This window comes from Suricata suricatta, chromosome 6 (genome assembly GCF_006229205.1).
Source record: "Suricata suricatta isolate VVHF042 chromosome 6, meerkat_22Aug2017_6uvM2_HiC, whole genome shotgun sequence".
In the NCBI taxonomy this organism is placed as follows: Eukaryota; Metazoa; Chordata; class Mammalia; order Carnivora; family Herpestidae; genus Suricata; species Suricata suricatta.
This window is the reverse complement of record NC_043705.1, coordinates 19,859,866-19,867,764: the sequence shown is the minus strand read 5'-3', so window position 1 is coordinate 19,867,764 and position 7,899 is coordinate 19,859,866.

The window sequence follows — 7,899 nt, the reverse complement described above, 5'->3', positions numbered from 1 at the left end:
AAAACACTTATTTTCTATCCCTCTTTAATCTCCTCCAACCAAGAGGTTCATAGTCTCCCCTGAAATGACTTTCATTCAGGTCACCACCAACCTCCATCTTGTCACCTCCCTTAAATAGCCACATCCCGACTTGGATTGTCCTTAGTATGAATCCTGCTTTCGAGTGTCTGGAGTGGCCCTCTTTTCCTTCCCATACTGCAGCCTCTTGTGATTTCATGAGCTCCAGTGTAATACCAGTTAATTCCCTTTCTCTTTTCTTAGCCAGAATTGGCTTCAGTTGCTTCCGAGCAATAACGCTTAATCTGCATTTACATTTTTCTTTCTTTCTTTCTTTCTTTTTTTTTTTTACCCAGGAAACCCAGTTGTTTGACTTACAGCACAATCCTCATTTATTCTTTTGCTTACATTCATTGCTTTCCTTACAATCCTTCATGTTTTTCTCATGTCCTTTGTGTCTCTATTAAAATTTTTTAGAGATTTTTTTCACTATGAGAGTAAATATAATTTATCCAAACATTATATTTTCATTTAGTTACTAATTTTCTTATCCTTCCCATAAAAAATCTGGTCACAAGACAGTAAAAGCAAACAAGGGGACAGTAGGGAAACCTAAGAAGCCATGTCTCAGAAAAATCATCTTCATCAGGGTTTTCTCCTGACTCACAGCCAAATGGATGGCCATGTTTTGGTGGATATTGTACTCTGAGGATACTTTCAGTTACAAGTACCAAAAGGGGGAACCTATAGGAGTTAACTCATAAGGGAACTTGTTGGCTCATGTGACTAGAAAATCCAGAGGTTAAAATTTCTTCAAGGTCAATCAGTTATGTTATCAGCACACAGTATCTTTAGATCTCACCAGTCTCTTTTCAACAGCATTGGCCTCTTCCAAGGGCTTGTTCTCTTCATGGGCAGAGAATGGTTTCTAGTAGACTGGAACTTCAGGTGACTTTGTGTATGGTGACAAAAGTCCAATGTTTTGTTCTCACCTGGGAGATTTGAAATAGCTGGATCACCATGGCTGGGGAAATGTTTAGGGTTTGTTTCTTTTCCCCATGTACCACTGGAGAAATGTTGATAGGCTTAAATCTGAACTCTATGTTCTCCCCCACACGAAGCACTGTGGCAGTGGAAAGAAGATCCATTAGAACCCATCCTTAGAACTGGGAGTAGAAACAATTCCTTTCAGATTCCATGAGTACTACATAGTAGGGAAGTATGGAAGATTTTTGAGGGCCTGTAACACTACCCACTGCAGGTGTAGCTTTGCATAAAATTGGTATATAATTCAGATATGTATGTCTTATTTTATGATGGAACAATAATAATCACATCCTGCTAATACAGAGTATTTCCCTTTAAGTGCTTTTTATATATTTTTTTCATATGATCTAGACTAGGAAAATATTCAGTAAGAATGATTTACTATTATAAGACTTAAGGTCATTATTTCTCTATAGTTCTACTATTTCTTAGTGAGGAATATACCAGCAAGGGAAACAAAAAGTTAAAGAAAAGGTAAGGAAAATACTTAAAACTCTGATATGAAATATAATTTGAGAATCACTGTCTTAAAAGTATGAACTTAATAAATAGTAACCACCTAGTGGTTTATATATAATTTATTTTTAGAATATATTTCTATTTAAAATACTTTGTACTCACTAATCTAAGTACATTAATAGACTAAGTACAAATCACCTTGTAGCTATGGCTTAGAAATTATTTTGAAATTTTTATATGTAATAATGTGTTTATTTAACTTAGAAGAGACATCCATCTTAATCTATCCCAAAGAATGATGAACATTCATCTTTACCTTCATAAATGAGCAATAAATCAAAACATCTTGATCAGCCTGAAAATTCACTGAAGCCTTCATTCATATTCTTTCATACTTCACTGTAGTTCATTTCATTAGTTATTCCTGTATTTTTTCAAGTATTCACTGAATTTATTCACTTGATTGAATATTTACTCTGTACGAGGCACTCCACCCAGCACTAAATGTGTGTGTGTGTGTGTGTGTGTGTGTGTGTGCACAAATGGACAAGGATTTTGAAATTTCCTTTTTTGAATAGTTTATTGTCAAATTGGTTTCCGTATAACACCCAGTGCTCCTTCCCACAAGTGCCCCCTCTGTGAAATATTTCTTTAACTTCCCTAAAGTACATAGAACATTGAAGGAGAGGTCAGAATATTCACAGTTGGGATAAAAACAGGAGAGAACAGACATGTGATAAAAGTACACCTATCACCTTTACCACAACCCTAATACTAGGTCACTGAGTAACAGGAAAGAGTTCTCAAGTCCAAATCCCAGAGTCTGAACTCAACAGACAAGTCACATCTGTAACCCGTAGGTCACATTTTCATCATTGTTCTTCACCAAGAAGACAGCACTTTGGAACTTGATGTGAATGTGAGTTGAAAGCAAATGACAGGCAGGAAACACAGTCAGCTCCACTGGTACTTGTTCACTGCAAGGGACAGAACATTATGCCATCCTAGAAGTAGGAACCAGAATGAGCCATCAGTATGGTGGAGAAATGATTCCTCTTAGAATCTGCCCCTTTCAACACCAGGCCGTATTTGATCATAGACAACTTATGAAAATTATTCAAAAGGTCAGGTAATTCTGAATGACTAAAATGTTTTGAGAAATGTATTTGTGATTTTAATTTTGGGGAAGAAAAGAATTATTAATTGCACTCTGAGCCAAAGAGAAAAAATTTGAAACTGAAGATGTTGAATGTGTGACAGTTCAGAAACAAGAAAAGAATCTTTTAAATAGTCCAACTCAAAAAAAGTCAGTTTTGTCAGTGTTCTTAATGTGTTAGCATTAAGTAGGAACACTCAACCTATACCACACAGGGAAAAAAAACCTCACCATCTGCCAGACACATCTTACCAGTGAAATATTGCTTGTCCTTGTAAGACATTGATGATTATTTTATTATTCTATGAGAAGGTTTGTGAGATACTTGCTAAATTTAAAGGCAATTCAGCAATTCAGAAATGGGTAAGATAGACAACCTACCCACTTTCAATATATCATATTCACTACTTCATTTTTGAAAGGATTATTTTGGCCATTCTGACTTGCATTAGCAAAAGAAGTTACATGAACAGTAGATCTGAAGATTGGGTAAAAATTATAAGAAAGAGAAAGAAGATAATTCAAGGAAAGATAAAAAGCATAATTAAGTGCATTGTTTTCCTAAAATTTTTCCTAAAATTTTTTAGGTATTTATTTATTTATTTGAGAGAGAGAGAGAGCACAAGTGAGGGAGGGACAGAGAGAGAGGGGGACAGAGGATCTGAAGCTGGCTCTGGATACACAGCAGAGAGCCCAATGTGAGGCCATGAGACCATGACCTGAGCCGAAGGCAGACACTTAACCGACTGAGCCATTCAGGCGCCCTAGAGTGCATTCTTAGTTCTTATCTACAACTAATATGATTTGCTTTCATTTAAATGCTCCGGTAAAAACACAATAGCTTCCGAATTAATTTCCAAATTTTAGTTTCTAAATAAATTTTGGCAAACCATACTACAAGTATAAGGATCACAAATAAATATGCAAAGATACAGCAGTTATATCATCAAGCATCCTTCTTCAGAAGCATATTGTAGGGGTGCCTGGAAAGCTCAGTTGGTTAAGCCGCTGACTGTTGATCTTGGCTCAGGTCATGATCTCATGCTTCCTGAGTTCAAGCCCATGTCCGACTCTGTGCGAACAGTGAAGAGCCTGCCTAGGACTCTCTCTCCCCCTCTCTCTGCCCCTCCCCTGTTCATGCACTCTCTCTTTCTCTCTCAAAACAAATAAATAAACCTTAAAAAAAAAAGAAGTATATTGTTTTCAAATAAAAATGCCATACACATTATTATAAAGTTTTACTCTTTAAAATTTATCAGATGACTGTTTCCAGCCTTCCGGGAACCATCTTGCAATCTGAGCTGCTGGAAACAGACAGCAATCAAATATTTAACAGTAAAGTATCTTCCTTATAATAAGAAAAACATTGACAGTAATAAGACAACATTATCAAGTGAAGACCCCTCTCTATGTAGCAGACATCAGCTGTCCCTTTAATCAAGATGCGGTTAGATAAAAGGGAGGCTTTCTGAGACTACTCCAAGAACAAATGTACCCTTATGATAGAATGGTTCCCAAAATAAGCTGTCATGTTCGGCTTCTCTCTGTGGGCATATCGAATTTCCTGAATGATCTCACTGTCATTTCACCATGGCAGATGCAAAATGTCAGCAACCAAACAAAATTCCTGCCGGTGGAAGTTGTTTCTCTCTGCTGATATAGAACTGCCTTTATTTGCCTCTTGATTTAATTAATGACACTAAAAGCAAAAAAAAAAAAAAAAAAAAAAAAAAAAAAAAAAAAAAAGAAAGAAAGACCATAAATATCATATGTATTATCTAAGTCCTGGGAGGCTCAGTTGGCTGACCGTCTGACTTCAGCTCAGGTCATGATTTCATAGTTCATGGGTTCTAGCCCCGTGTTGGGCTCAGTGCTGACAGCTCGGAGCCTGGAGCCTGCTTCAGAGTCTGTGACTCCTTCCCTCTCTGCTCCTCCCCCACTGACACCCTGTCTCTGTCTCACAAAATGAAATAAATGTTAAAAATAAATAAATAAGATAAAACAAAGCAAACAATCAGACTCCATTAGTTGACATTTGGAGATGTAGAGGAGATCAAAATCACAAATGAGATGATAATGCAGGTTATCCTCGGTTGAGAACCTCTCCTTAAATTATTTCCCTGGTTAATTTAAGATTTCAGAAGTGAAAATTTAAAAGTTGCCATAGCTAAACACTGTATCCTCAAGATTTTTTTACATCATGCAAAATAATATCTTTGAACATATATTCAAAGGTATCCTTGTGATTTGTTTTTATTAGGAATATCAAATTTTTCTGGCAGGGAAGTCTTTAGAGTCTATTAACTATTTATTTTCCAATATTGAAACACTGTATTACATTAACTTTAATATGGCATACAGTCCAGGAGTAAAGGCAAGTATTTAGTGGTAAACTTGTCACCTTACTGATTGATTTTAAGATCCAAATGTCCAATTACTCCCAGCAGATACTGATATGCTATGAGAATACATACTTTATTGTAATTCTGAAAGATACTTACTGAAAATATAAAGTTGAAAAATACTCTTCTGGGAGAAAAACATCACTGTGTGTTCCGCTTCTTTAGCACAAAAAGCATTAAAAGAAAGTATTAATCAGCTTGCGTGATTCACTAGTAGCCCCTGACAGTAATAGTGACAGTATATCAGTGAGAACTCACTGGATAAACATCTGCTAGGTACAGCATGAATAGTAAGCCTGGGTTTAAGAGAATTTTATCTAGCAAACATTGTGACATATTACCTCACTTCAGACCACATTAACCAGCAATAGTGTGTATAAGGTACTTCACTAAAACTCACTATATGAAAATTTGTGTTTATGCAACAGATAAAGGCTGATTTATTTGCAATAATTGAATTTTTATTCATTTCATTACAAATCTCACCTTTGCTAGGGAAGGTTCGTGAGTCCCTTTAGTTATACACAAAGTTTTGTGCATGTAAAGATTTGTGCTTTGGGCTGGAAAGATTACACATAGATTTTACACATAGATACACATCAGATTTTCAAAAGGCTATATGCTTCAATAAAATTTAGAAATTCTATTTCTTTAATGTAATGCTCACCCTTCACTATCAAAATGGTTTATTTTGTTTTATAAGAGAGAATATATCCACAAAAGAGGAAAATGCTGCCTTAAAATAAGAAATATGTATGTGTCTTAATTATGAAAACGAATGGAATCAGAACTTCAGGAATATCATTAAAATGTATTCCACCATCTCTATTTTTAAACAACTAAAGGTGCATCAAAAATAGCAATATAAGCAGAGCTATAATTTGTTGAGACAGACTCAGTTCTATTTATATTACTTCATTACTTCATTTTAAATCTTAAACTCTGTGGTTGACAATCATTAAGATTATTACCCTTTCCCATATGAAGAAACCAAAACTTGCACAAATTATTTACCTAAGATCTCACAACTAGAAAATAAAAATCCTGCAATTCAAATATGCCTTTTTCTGGAACTAAAATCCATGCTTTTCACCACAATGCTATACTACATTTCCTCTAGCCCACCACACACTCAAAATAATGTGTGCATTGTAGGTCATGAAATAAAGTACTCAAATCCATCCACTGAATGTTCATCAGAAGGTCTAACAATCACAGTATACACTTCTGGAAACTGATAAGATTCTCCCTCCCTCCCATCCGAATGCCTCACCTCTTTTCAAGAACAAATATTAGTTAACCTACCCTCACACTTAACCTTTTTTTAGGTTTACTTTGTGTGGAATGCAAAAAACTTCATCACTTAATTCAAGGGTTGGTTTCTCCTAAGACTCACGTCATCAGAACGGGTTGTCATTTATGTAAACATCTAGTCAGGTTTATTTTAGTTGTGTGTGTGGTAAGTGAAAAAACTTCGCAAGGCTCTTCTGTGCCAGGCATATCTTTAGATACATCCTAAGGGAATGGAATGAAGATTCAAATCCTTCCTGCTGCCTCTGAGTGGCAGAGTTACAGATCTGTCACAGCATCTGTGTTTGGACAGCTAAGTCATGCCACTTCTCTTAAAATGTTGTGGAATTTATACACACGTAGCAATAAAAACCGCAACCGTGATGTAGAGAACAAGATAGTTCACACTTTTTATCTCCATGGATTTCAAAACAGCATGGTGACATTGTTACTGGTGAGGAAACTGAAGTGTCAAGAGATTTAATGAGTTGCTCACAGAGGTGGAAGTACTGGGTGAAATCCGAGTGTTCTGATTTCCAAATTATGTCTTCTGTCTCCATCGTCCTGTGTGACATATCTGTTCATTCTGGAAGTCCTCACATGAAGAAAGTAGACGTAAAACCCTGACTTGTCACTCCTTGGATATTAACCACTCCTCAGGGAAAATCCCAGAAGGCACATCTCTTGAAGTGCTCTATGAGTGAAGCCGCTCCTGGTGGATCAATCCCCGTCTTCCTATGAGATGTATATTCTGTTGAGCTTCTCTGTGACATCAGCCTTTGCCCTTGTACTCATGGCTCATATCTGCAAGTAGACTAATCTCTCCCCTCTTCCATGGGAAGGATCATAAGTTTCATTTCTTTTGACTTGCCAAGGCTGAGAGCTCTTCTAGCCTTTAACACAGCGTTTTGGACTTCTCTTAATAAAATGAGATGTCAAAACAAAACAAAACAAAAAGGCAGTAAAAGTTGGTAAGAAGAAGAAGGAATCTGACTTTGGTCAGAAAGGAAGCAACCACTCTGTTTTGTTTAAAACAGAAGGGGGCACCTGAGTGGCTCAGCTGGTTGAGCATCCAACTCTTGATTTTGGCTCAGGTCATAGGATCCAGCCCAGCATCAAGCTGTGCACCGGCAGCCTACAGCCTGCTTGGGGTTCTGTCTCTCCCTCTGCCCCTCTCCCTCAGTCATGCTCTCTCTCTCTCACTAAAATAAAAAGTATATAAATAAAATAAATAAAATACAATAGAATGTGTAGTGGTCACTAAGACATGGCTTGACCAGAGTTAAAATTGTCAATGAGGTGATATGTTCCCCCTTTATCCATCTCCCTTCTGAGCTCTTCTCTTGGCCCACATCAGTCCACCTGTAGTTCTCACCTTTCCAATGCATGTGTTGTCCCCTTCCTTTGTATGAGAAAAAAATACCTGGCAGGTAAAAGCTTATTCTTGTTTTGTTCCGTGCTGAATTCACCATTTTGTAAAAACTTGATTTTTACTTAATGCATATGTGAATATAGTCCCTATCAGATGTTATTAAAAATTCCCTCTAA